We start from the raw sequence: 12021 nt of genomic DNA on the forward strand, positions 1-12021 counted from the left end.
ATATATAGGTCCTTAAACTAGTTGAATAAACTCTGACCATAGGCATTTTAAGATAATGTGTATATTATTTTTGTTTCATCCTTTATAAATCATAACAGTCTACACAGACCTTCATCACTTGCTTATGCTTTCTCATTTTTCCTGCCTACTTTGGAAAATATCTCCTTTCCCACATCTTTAAACATCTTTTACATTGTCATTTATTTTTCAACAATTACAAGACATAAGGCCATTACCTACTAAATTTTCCATCTAATGTGTATATTATTTTTGTTTCATCCTTTATAAATCATAACAGTCTACACAGACCTTCATCACTTGCTTATGCTTTCTCATTTTTCCTGCCTACTTTGGAAAATATCTCCTTTCCCACATCTTTAAACATCTTTTACATTGTCATTTATTTTTCAACAATTACAAGACATAAGGCCATTACCTACTAAATTTTCCATCTGTTGTCAGACTTCTTTTCCTCCGGGGGGGGGGCGGTGCTAAGCAATGCTTATTCCCTTTTAAGGTTCTAGTGTCAAGCGAATATTTGATTAAAGTTTTACTGGGGAACAAATGAATTTATTGTGCTTACTTACCAAGATAACTGAGTGGTTGCTGAGGTGTATGTATGACCTGAGGGTATGCACTCTGGAATGCCTTTACCCAGCATGCATCATGCCTTCTCTTCCTAGACTTCCCCAGATTGTATACTTTAGCCCTCCCCAAATCCAGGAGGCCATGTGTGTCTAGGGTCAAATTGCACACAGGTGTTTGGGAAGAGTGGCTGGATAATCCAGTGAGGGTCCAAAGGTTCTGCTTGTCTCTCTTTTAATGAATGAGCACAACTGTAAACAAGCCCAATTGTGATGATGCTTATTGATCAGGCTCAGCTAAAGTCATGATGATTGTAGTTATTTCATGTAGAAGGGACTGCTGTATAGCATCATCTTAATAAAAGGACATGGCATTTAAAAGGATTTGATGCTAGGATCCACATATGAGGGAGAATATATGTTGGTTTTTGTTTTGTTTTGTTTCTGAGTCTGTGTTACTTCAGTTAGTATAATATTTTCTAGATCCATCCACTTACCTGCAAATTTCATTTTTTCATCTTTCTTTACTGCTGAATAGAACTCCATTGTGTAAATATACCACATTTTTAAACCACTCATCAGTTGGGGGATACTTAGGTTGCTTCCATCTCTTAGCTATTGTGAAAAGAGCAGGAACAAACATGATTGTAGAAGTGTATCTACAATAGGATGAGTCCTTTGGGTATATACCAAGGAGTTCTATAACCAGGTCATATGGTAGATTCATTTTGTTTTTTAAGAGGTCTCCACACTTTTTTCCATAGAGGTTGCATGAGTTTGCAATCCCATCAGCAGTGAATGAGAGTTCCCCTTTATCCACATCCTCGCCAGTATTTGGCATCATCTGTTCTCTTGATCTTAGCCAGTCTGATTGGGGTAAGGTGATACTTTAGGGTGGTTTTACTTTGCATTTCCCTAATTACTAATGATGTTGAACACTTTTTGAGATGTTTCTTAGCCATCATTATTTATTCCTTTGAGAGCTCTCTGTTTAGATCTTTAGCCCACCTTTCCATTGGGTCATTTGGTTTCTCAATTTTTTTTTGAGGACTTTGTATATTCTGGATGTTCAGTGTCTGTCAGATGTGTCACTGGTGAAGACTTTTTCACATTCTGTGGGTTTTCTCTTCACTTTTTATTGTTTCTTTTGCTGAACAGAAGCTTTTTAGTTTAATGAGGTCCCACTTGTTGATTGCTGACCCTCATTCCTGAGCAACTTCTGTCCAATTTAGAAAATCCTTTCCCACACCTATATCTTGTAAGTTACTGCCAATATTTTCTTCTAATAGTTTCAGGGTTTCCAGTTTCACATTGAGGTCTTTGATTCATTTGGAATTGACCTTAATGCAAGGTGAAAGATGAGGATCTAGATTCATTCTTCTGCAGGTCATGATCTAGTTTTGCCAGCAACATTTGCTGAAGATGCTGTCTTTCCTCCATTTTGTGTTCTTGGCACCTTTTTCAAATATCAGGTGACTAAAATTGCACGTACTCAGGTTTGGATCTTCAATGATGTTCCATTGATCAATGTGTCTATTTTTGTGTCAGTACCATGCTGTTTTTATGACTATAGCTATAGTCATAAAAGTATACTGTACTATAATTATCCTATAATATAGTATACTTTGTGATCTGGTATAGTAATTCCCCAAGTGTTGCTGTTTGTGCTCAGTGTTGCTTTGGCTGTCGGGGATCTTCTGTGCTTCAATACGAATTTAAGGATTTTTTTTTCTTATTCTGTGAACTATGTCGTGGTGATTTTGTTTGGGCCTGCATTGAAGCTATATATATATATATATATTGCTTTTGGTAGGATGGTCATTTTCACAATATTAGTTCTTCCAAATCATGAGCATGGGATGTCCTTCCAATTCCTGGTGTCTTCCTCGATCTCTTTAATGAATTAAAATTCTCATTGTAGAGATGTTTATTGTCTTTGGTCAGATTTACTCCAAGATATTTTTTGCAGCAATTATGAATGGGAGCATTTCCCTGTATTCTTTCTCCAATTTCTTTTTTTGGTATGTAGAATGGCTACTGATTTTTGTAGATTGATTTTATAACCTGCCACAATACTGAAAGTGTTGATCAGTTCTAGGAGTTTTCTGGTGGAACTTTTGGGATCTCTTAGGTATAGTATCACATCATCTGCAAAAGGGGATAGTTTGACCTCTTTTTTTCCAATTAGTACTCCTTTTCCTGTCTTATTGCTCTAGCCAGAGTTGCAAGCACTATGTTGAGAAGGAGTGCAGATACTGGACATCCTTGTCTGGTTCCTGATTTTAATTGAAATGCTTCCAATTTTTCTCCATTTAGAATGTTGGTTGTGTCTTTGTTGCACATAGCTTTAATTATGTCTAGCTATGTTCCCTGCAGTCCAGTGCCCTCTAGGACTTTGAACATAAGTGCATGTCGAATTTTGTCAAAAGCTTTTTCTGCATATGTTGAGAAGACAATGTGATTTTTGTATGTGAGCCCATTTATATTATTAATGATGCTTATTGATTTGCGTATATTGAAACAGCCCTGCATCTCTGGGATAAAGCCTACTTGATCATGGCGAATCATCTTATTGATGTGTTTCTGTATGCGGTTTTCAAGTATTTTGTTGAGAATTTTTGCGTCTATGTTCATTAAGAATATGGGGCTCTATTTTCTTTTTTGGTTACATCTTTATCTGGTTTTGGTATTAGTGTGATGCTGGCTTCATGTAAGGAATTTTGGATTTCTCCCTGTTTCTATCTTTTTGAATAATTTAGGTAGTGTTGGTTGGACTTCTTTAAATGTCTGGTAGAATTCAGCTGTAAATCCATCTGGACCTGGGCTTCTTTTAGTTGAGAGGCTTTGAATTACTGTTTCAATTTCTTTATATGTTATGGGTCTGTTTAAACTGTTGATCTCTTCTCAGTTTAACTATGCTGGTTCCCATGATTTTAGATACCCATCAATTTCTTTTAGAATTTCAGATTTAGTAGCATATAGTTTTTTCAAATATTCCCTTATAATGGTCTGGATCTTTTGGGTATCTGTTGTGATGTTTCCCCTTTCATCTCTGATTTTGTTGACTTGGATTTGCTCTTTCTTTCTTCTGCTTGACTGGGCTAAGGGTATGTGTATCTTATTTAAAGGAACCAGCTTTGGATTCGTTGATTTTTTTTTTTTGTATTGTTTTCTTTGTTTCTATTTCATTAATTTCTGGTATTATTATTTTTTTATTTCTTCTCTTCTGCTGGGTTTGGGTTTCATTTGTTTTTGCCTTTACAGCATCTTGATTTGCAGTGTTAGGTCATTTATTTAGGCTCTTTCTAATTTTTCAAAGTAGGCACTTAGAGCTATAAACTTCCCTCTTAGGAATGCTTTTAATGTTTTCCAGAGGCTGTGCTGTGTTGTACTGTCCTTTTCGTTGAATTCCATGAATTCTTTTATGTCTTTCTTAATTTCAGTTTTGACCCACTCATTGTTTAGGAGTGTGTTGCTCAATCATCACGAGTTCCTGTAGTGACTAGGGCTTTGACCAGTGTTGAATTTGCACTTTATTGCATTGTGTTCCGATAGAATACATGGAATTATTTCAATTTGTTGTTGTTGTTGTTGAGTTTTGTTTTGTGGCCCAGGATGTGGTCAATTTTTGAAAAAGATCCATGGAGTGAGAGTAGAAAGTGTGTTCTTCAGTGCTTGGTTGGAATATTCGAAAGATGTTTGTTAGATCCATTTGATGTATGGTATCATTTAACTCAAACATCTCTCTGTTTATTTTTGTTCAGTTGACCTGTATAATGGAAACAGTGGGTATTGAAGTCCCCTACTGTTACTGAGTTAGGGTTAATCTGTGTCTTAAAGTCCTGTAGTGTTTTTTTTTATGAATTTGGGTGCACCCGAGTTTGGTGAATATATGTTCATGATTGTAATATCTTCTTGATTCAATGTTCCTTTGATCAAAATGAAGTGGCACTCTTTGTCTCTTCTGATTAGTTTCAGTTTAAAGTCTATTTTGTCAGATATTAGAATTGCTGCGCCTGCTTTTTTCTTAGTGCCATTTGCTTGGTATATTTTTTTCCATCCTTTCACTTTGGATAGTGTCTTTCTTTGAAAGTGCAGACAGCTAAGAGATAGATTTTATTTCTTAATCCATTCAATTAGCCTGTGTCTTTTGACTGGAAAGTTCAGTCCATTGATATTTAAGGTTATATTGAAAGATGTGTATTGGTTGCTGTCATTTTAATTGCTGTTTGTGTTCCCTGTCTAATTTTGTGTTTCTGAGATTATACCTTTATTTTCTTTTGTTGCCCCTGGGGGAGTATAGTTGTTTCTCTCTCTGCTCTCTGTATTACTTCAAGTATTCCTTGAAGGGCTGGTTTTGTGGACATGTATTCTTTCAGGCTATTCATATCATGGAAGATTTTTCTCTCCACCTCAACTACAATAGATATTTTTGCTGGGTAAAGAATTCTGGGCTGTCATCTATTGTCATGTAGAACTGGAAATACCTGCTTCCCGGCTTCTCTGGTTTTCATAGTTTGCATTGATAAGTCAGCTTTAATTCTGATGGGCTTTCCCTTGTGTTGACTTGTTGTTTTGCTTTTCCTGTTTTCAGTATTCTCTCTTTGTTTTGTACTTTTAGTGTTTTTAACTATGATATGACGTGGGGAGTTTCTTTTCTGATTCTGCCTATTTGGTGTTCTATGTGCTTCCTGTATTTGTATTGGGCTGTCTTTCCTTAATTTTGGGAAATTATCTTCTATATTCCTGTTTAAGATCTGTTCAACACCATTATCTTGAAATTCTCTCCTTCCTGTATGCCTATGATCCATAGATTTGGTCTTTTCATGGTGTCCCTCATTTCTTGCATATTCCATTCCTGTGTTTTTAATTTTTTTCCATAATCTTTGCTTGAATGGTCCAATTCTTCAACTTCGTCCTCCAGTGTTGATATTCTTCTTTCCATTTCATTCAATCTAGCAGTAAGGCTTTCTCCAGTTGTTTCAAGTTCCCTTATTGAGTTTTAAACTTCTTTCTTCATTTCTGCCTGAGTTTTCTTCAATGTTTCTATCACTTTGTGAATTCATTCAGAAGTTTGTCAGTATCTTCTTTTAGTACTTGTTTTTTTCATGTGTTCTTTAAATTTGTTGAAATCCTTGACCATATTTATGATTGTTCTTTTAAATTCAGGGTCCTGGGTTTTCTCTAGGGGCTTCTCCTTCTGGAACTCTTATCTAGGATTGGTGGAGTTTGATGGGGACATAGTGATTAGGCTTTGCATTTTATTATTCTTTCTTTGTGATTTTGGCATGTGATTTCGGAATTTCTTTTGTTGTTTATGATTTTGATATGAGAATTAAGTTGACGTATGTTTCACTTTGTATTATCGGGGTACCTAGATCCTTTCTTATTAGTTATGTAAAGCTGGTTGGTACAAGGTTCAGGTTCTCTCAGGTTTAATTTAGAGGGAACCGATGACTTCAGATCAGCTATTCAGCAGTACCCATAGAAGCCCTTTTCAGGTTCCAGTCAGGTACACTCAGGCTTCCTTCACCACATGGAGGCAGGATCCGAGTAAGTGTTCCCAGTCCCTATGCCAGAGGGAGGCCAGAACTCCACACTCTGGAGGTCTGCTGAGATCAGATCAGCTGCACCAATGGAAGTTGAAACCCACACTCTCAGGCTGTCTGCTAGGATTTCAGCCTTAGGCTACCAAATCCAGATATGCCCTGGGGGGCCTTGAGAGGAGCCTCATGAAATCCTAGGTAGGGGCATGGGGATGGTGCATTTGGGGGGGACACTCAGGCAATCCTCTGTGTTCTCAGGTGCTCTCTCAGAGGGAGACTATAGGGAGGCCAGAACTTGGCACTCTCTGGTGGTCTGCTCTCTTTCTGATTTTTTAATGCAGGCACTTAGAGCTATAAATTTCCCTCTAAGGACTGCTTTAAATTTGTCACAGAAGTTTTGTTGTGTTGTATTGTCCTTTTCATTTAGTTCCACGAATACTTTCAGTTCTTTCTTAATTTCTCCTTGACCCATTTATCATACAGGAGTATGTTGTTTAATCTCCATGTGTTCATGTGGTTAGTAGTCTATCTCCCAGTGTTGATTTTAAGCTTTAATGAATTATAGTCTGATAGAATGCTTGGAATTATTTCAATCTTTTTTTATTTCTTGAGTGTTGTTTTGTGCCCCAGTATGTGGTCAATTTAGGCCCATTTGATGTATGGTATTGTTTAATTCAGATGCCTCTCTGTTAATTCTCTGTCTTGTTCACCTATCTAATGGAGACAATGGGGTATTGAATTTACCTACTATTAATGATTTGGGATTAATGTGTTTCTTAAAGTCCTGTAGTACTGTTTTTATGAAGTTTGGTGCACCAGAATTTGGTGAATATATGTTCATGATTGTAGTATCTTCTTTATCAATTGTTCCCTTGATCAGAATGAAGAGGCCTTCTTTATATCTTCTGATTAGTATTGGTTTGAAGTCCATTTCATCAGATATTAGGATGGCAACTCATTCTTTTTTCTTAGTACCATGTGCTTAGAGTTTTTTTTTTTTCCATCCTTTCACCTTAAGGTAGTGCCTGTCCTTAGAAGTGAGATGGGTTTCTTGCAGGCAACAAAAAGATGTGTTTTATTTTTAAATCCATTCAACTAGTCTATGTATTTTGACTGGGGAGTTCAGTCCATTGATAATTGAAGTTATTAATGAAAGATGTGTATTGATACCTGTTGTTTTTATTTCTGTTCGAATTCTTGGTGTAACTGTGCATTTCCACATTTATACCTCCATTAAGTTTATTTCAGTTACCCCTTAAGCATAGTGGTTCCTTTCTTCAGCTCATTGTATTTCTTCAAGAACTCTCTGAAGAGCTGGATTTGTGGACATGAATTCTTTCAGCGTATGTATGTCATGGAAGATTTTTCTTTCCCCTTTGACTATAATATACATTTTGGCTGTGTAAAGTAATCTGGGTTGGCATCTGTGATCATTTAGAACTGGGAATACTTTGGTGCTGGCTCTTCTGGCTTTCATAGTTTGCACTGAAAAGTCAGCTGTAATTCTGATGGGTTTTCCTTTATATGTTTTCTTTTCTAGTCCTGTATTTTTGGTGTTCTATGTGCTTCTTCTATTTGTATGGCCATGTCTTTCTTTAATTTTGGGAAATTTTCTTCTATAATCCTGTTGAAGATCTGGGCCATATCATTATCCTGAGATTCTTTTCCTTCCTCTACGTGTATGATGTGTAAGTTTTTTTTTTATGATGTCACAAAGTTCCTGCATATTCCATTCTTGTGTTTTCTTAAATTTTTCATGTTTGCTTTGCGTGATCTAATACCATTCACTTTATCTTCCACTCTTGATATTCTGTTTTCCATTTCATTCAATCAATTGTTGAGGCTTTCTCCTGTTGTTTCTAATAGGCTTATCGAGTGTTTCACTTTCTTCTTCATTTCAGCCTGAGTATTCTTCAATATTTCTAACTCTTTTTTTAATTCATTGAGAAGATTTTTCCTATCATTTTTCAGTTCTTTGATTCCTTTGTTTGTGTGTTCTTAAATTCACTGATTTCTTTTATCATGTTTATAATTGTTCTTTTGAATTCCATGTCCTGTGTTATTCCATGTCCTAGAGGGTTCTAATCGTACTCCTCTATGGGAGTGTTGGTACTTGGTGGAGATATATTACTTGGGTTTTTCTTGTCATTATTTTTTCACTGTGACTTTGACATGCAGATTTCTTTTGTAGTTTCTGACTCTTGTGTAAGACTCAAGCCTTCTTTTGTTGAGTTAAAGTCTGTTTCTTTTTGTAAACTTTATGTGCCTTTGTAGTTTACTTTTTGGGCATGAAAAGGTGGTTATTCTAGGCTTCAGATTCTCTCTTTTGATTCTGTATTGGAGTTGCCGGATGCCTTTCATCCTGCTGCTCAGGAGTTCCCACAGATGCCCAACCTGGAGAAGGACCAGATGCTTTTAGACTTTCTCATAAGGTCTGGATCTCTCTAATCAGCAGGCACAGTACAGTTTGGGAGGATTTCTAGGTAGAGGTAGGAGTCAGGACTCTAAGGCAGTCTGGAAGGAAGCCAGTCTCATGACTCTTGAGAAAGCAGGGAAGGAGGATGTTCCCAGGAATCTAGGTTGGGGTTGGGAAAGCCAGGAATGAAAGCTGTTCTCAGGAATGCAAAGGCAAGGTGTGGGAGGGAACAGGCCCTGAGGGCTCCAGGGAACTACACCCAGAAATTGGGTTAGTCTGCATGCTAAGGATCAGGATGATGTGGGAATTTGGGGCCAAGAGGGCAGTCCAGAGGCCTTGTGTGCCAAGGAAAAAAATGGGCCAGTGCCCACTCTAGGAGGAGTGATGGGGTGGGGATGCTGGAAGGATGTAGGAGCCTGTGGGAGTCAGGGCTCTTGGGTATGCCTGAATATACCCAGGAAAGATGCTGGCCCCAAGAAACTCTGGGCTAGGCAGGCCAGGAATGCAAAGATGAGGGGAGGGAGGGAACAGGCTCCAAGGGCTGACAGACACTAGACCTAGGAATTGGGTTGGTCTGGATGCAAAGCATCAGGAAGCAGTGGGGAGTCTGGGCGAAGAGGGCAGTCCAGTGATCTTGGGTGCAAAGAGAATAAATTGGCGATTGTCCAGGCTAGGAGAAGAGATGGGTTGGGGGAGATGGGAAGATGAAGGAGACTGTGGGAATCTGGCTTTGGATTTTAAAATTTGCAGTTCAGTAGAATTTGTATAGATTGTTTTTGTAATGTGTATTTTATTGGCTTTTTGTGAATTTCACAGAGTAAACCATAGTCATTTTTAGAGCCCCTCCCATACTCTCCTCCCCTAGCCCCCCTTCCCTGGATTTCATGAATTCTGTTTTATGCATTAAGGCCTATTCACTTAAGCTTTTGTATCCACATATCCCTTGGTGCAAATTCATCCACTGGAATCTAGTTAGTCTATCTAAAGTCACTCACTTAAAGAAGAGCAGCTCTCCCTCATCCAGCAGTTATCAGTTACCAATAGTTCCTTGGCTAGGGTTGGGACATGTTTCCCATTTCTCAGTTCTATACTGGGTTTTTGTCTGATTGAGTCACCACCATGTCTGGTCTTGCGCATGCTGTTTCCATTTCTGCAAGTTTTTATGAGCAAGTGGCCAGAGGCTTGAAATGCCTCAGTTTCCATATATTCATGCACCAACCCTGTCTCTTACAATCTTTTTACCTCCTCTACTTCCATGGTACCTGAGCCATGGGTGGGTGAGGTTTAATATTGGGGGCCTGTCCAGGGACATACAATTTGCAGTCTATTATTATCTACCCCTTGACCAGGTAGGTGTAGGGTTCTGTGTGGATCACACTCAGTTGCATGGGAAAGGTTCACTGGGGATATTCATCGGATGTAATAGTATTCTTTCTGCACCCTTTTATGCTATGTTTCCTGAGCCTGAGGTCTAGAGTTTGCACTGTAAATGTGTCACTTAGGGCTGAGTGTCTCTCAGACATATATTCTTTGTTTGACAACCTGTAGAATTCTGTAATAGCCCCCACCTGTTGCAGAAAATAAAATAATCTTCTTTGATGAGTGGTACAGAGTGCACTAGCCTGTAAATGGAAATATAAGGATCCGTATTTAGCATGTAATATGAAACTTCATTTATCTAAAAATATGATAAAGATTGGGTTTTCTCTAGGATCTATGATGTTTCCAGCTATGTGTATTTGGCTATGTTTAGAGTACCATTCATGAGTTCCCTCCCATTGTGAGGACTTAAAGTCCAACTGGATAGCTGTTGATCACCCCCCCCAATAAAAATGTCACTACTGCATTGCTAGCATTTGTTGTGCAGGTCATTCTTGTGGTTATTAGGCTTTGAAGCTGTGGCTGGACCATTAATTGATTTTCTCCCTTTGCACTTTGCTTAGTTTCTTCTAAAACTATGAGAGCCAGTCTCCATGGCAAGATGTCTCCATGTCAGCTCCAGCTCCAACGCAAACTGAGGACCTCAAGTTTGGCAGCGATTGACATTATCTACTGAGTCATCTTGCCAGCATGCAACTAGAAAGCTAAAGAACACTAATAAGAGAAAACCCAGTTGTAGGAAAATCAATGACCCCAAAGTAAATTATCTCAAATTTACATGAGATGAAACATGTCTACCCAGAAAATATAAGTTACAAACCAAATCTAAATATGGAGAAATTTCACCATATTTTTGCATGTCTTTGAAGAAATAGCCAAGGTAAATAAAGCCCATCTTATGCATGACCCCTAGGAATTATAGTAAAAATAGCTTCTTTGGATTAGAACACATCCATTGAGACTTCAAAGGGCAAATTATGCAATGTGTATGTGTGTGTGTATAATGTGGCAAAGAAGCACATCATTAAATACAACATATGATTGAGAAAAATGTTATAGTTGAGAAATTAGAACATGAACTGACAAAATGTCAACCATCACTTTCTCCTTGGTGTCATCATCTTCACTTAGAAAAGTCAGATATTTCCCATGCTTAATTTCCTTCCTGATTTGATAGTTAATTTGTTTAATAGCCTCTATGACTAGTGATTAATTCATGAAAACCATGGCAAACTTCAGAATGAAGCAATCTAACGATAGGATTGTGAATTTTAATATAGGTCTCCTATCCAAGGACAAGAATTCTTCAGATTCTTAGTCTCTACCTTTGACCATTTGTGACCTTTGGTGTCTCTGATCCTCTGTTGTGTGTGGGAGCTTCACTAATGAGAACTGAGATATTCATTAGTGTCCTCTTTACCCCTTGTTCTATGTTCTGTGTGCCCTAGGTGTAGTGGGGAAAAAGTATAAAATGATAAAAGATTGATTGAGATGTTCTGTATGACATACACAGCAAGAACACATGTAGAGAAGACATTTACCCAATTTAATGCTGTGAATCACATCTGAAGGCAAATATTGACTGATGTGGAAAAGGTTCACAAAAGACATTAGTGTGGTACCTTTTGTCACTGTTTTGTATTGTTTCCTATCTCTCAGGGACGCAGCATAGTTTAGTCTCTAAAGATATGACAGCTTTCTGAAAATAATCTATTCAAGTATGTTAATTTTGTCTTGTCTTTTCCTAGAGAATATTACAAATGAAATCTTATGTAAGAACATTTGTGTAAAATACAGGTTTAGGAGCTGGAGTGATATCTCAGTAAAATGTTTTATGTACAAGCATGAGGACCTAAGTTCAGAATCTCAAATACTCATGTGAAAACAAACAAAAACAGGCACGCATGGTAGTATGTGCTTATAATCCCACCACTGAAAGTCAGAGATAGGGCGATACTGGGGGCTTGCTGGTTCGGTAGTGTATGTTTCGTGAGCACTTGGTTCAGTGAGATACTTTCAGAAATAAGATGGAGAAAAAAAGGAAGTGTCAATAAGTATCAATATCGACCTCTGTCCCCAACACATACTGCCATAT

This window comes from Nannospalax galili, unplaced genomic scaffold, assembly GCF_000622305.1.
Source record: "Nannospalax galili isolate Female #2095 unplaced genomic scaffold, S.galili_v1.0 scaffold2, whole genome shotgun sequence".
NCBI classification, from domain to species: domain Eukaryota; kingdom Metazoa; phylum Chordata; class Mammalia; order Rodentia; family Spalacidae; genus Nannospalax; species Nannospalax galili.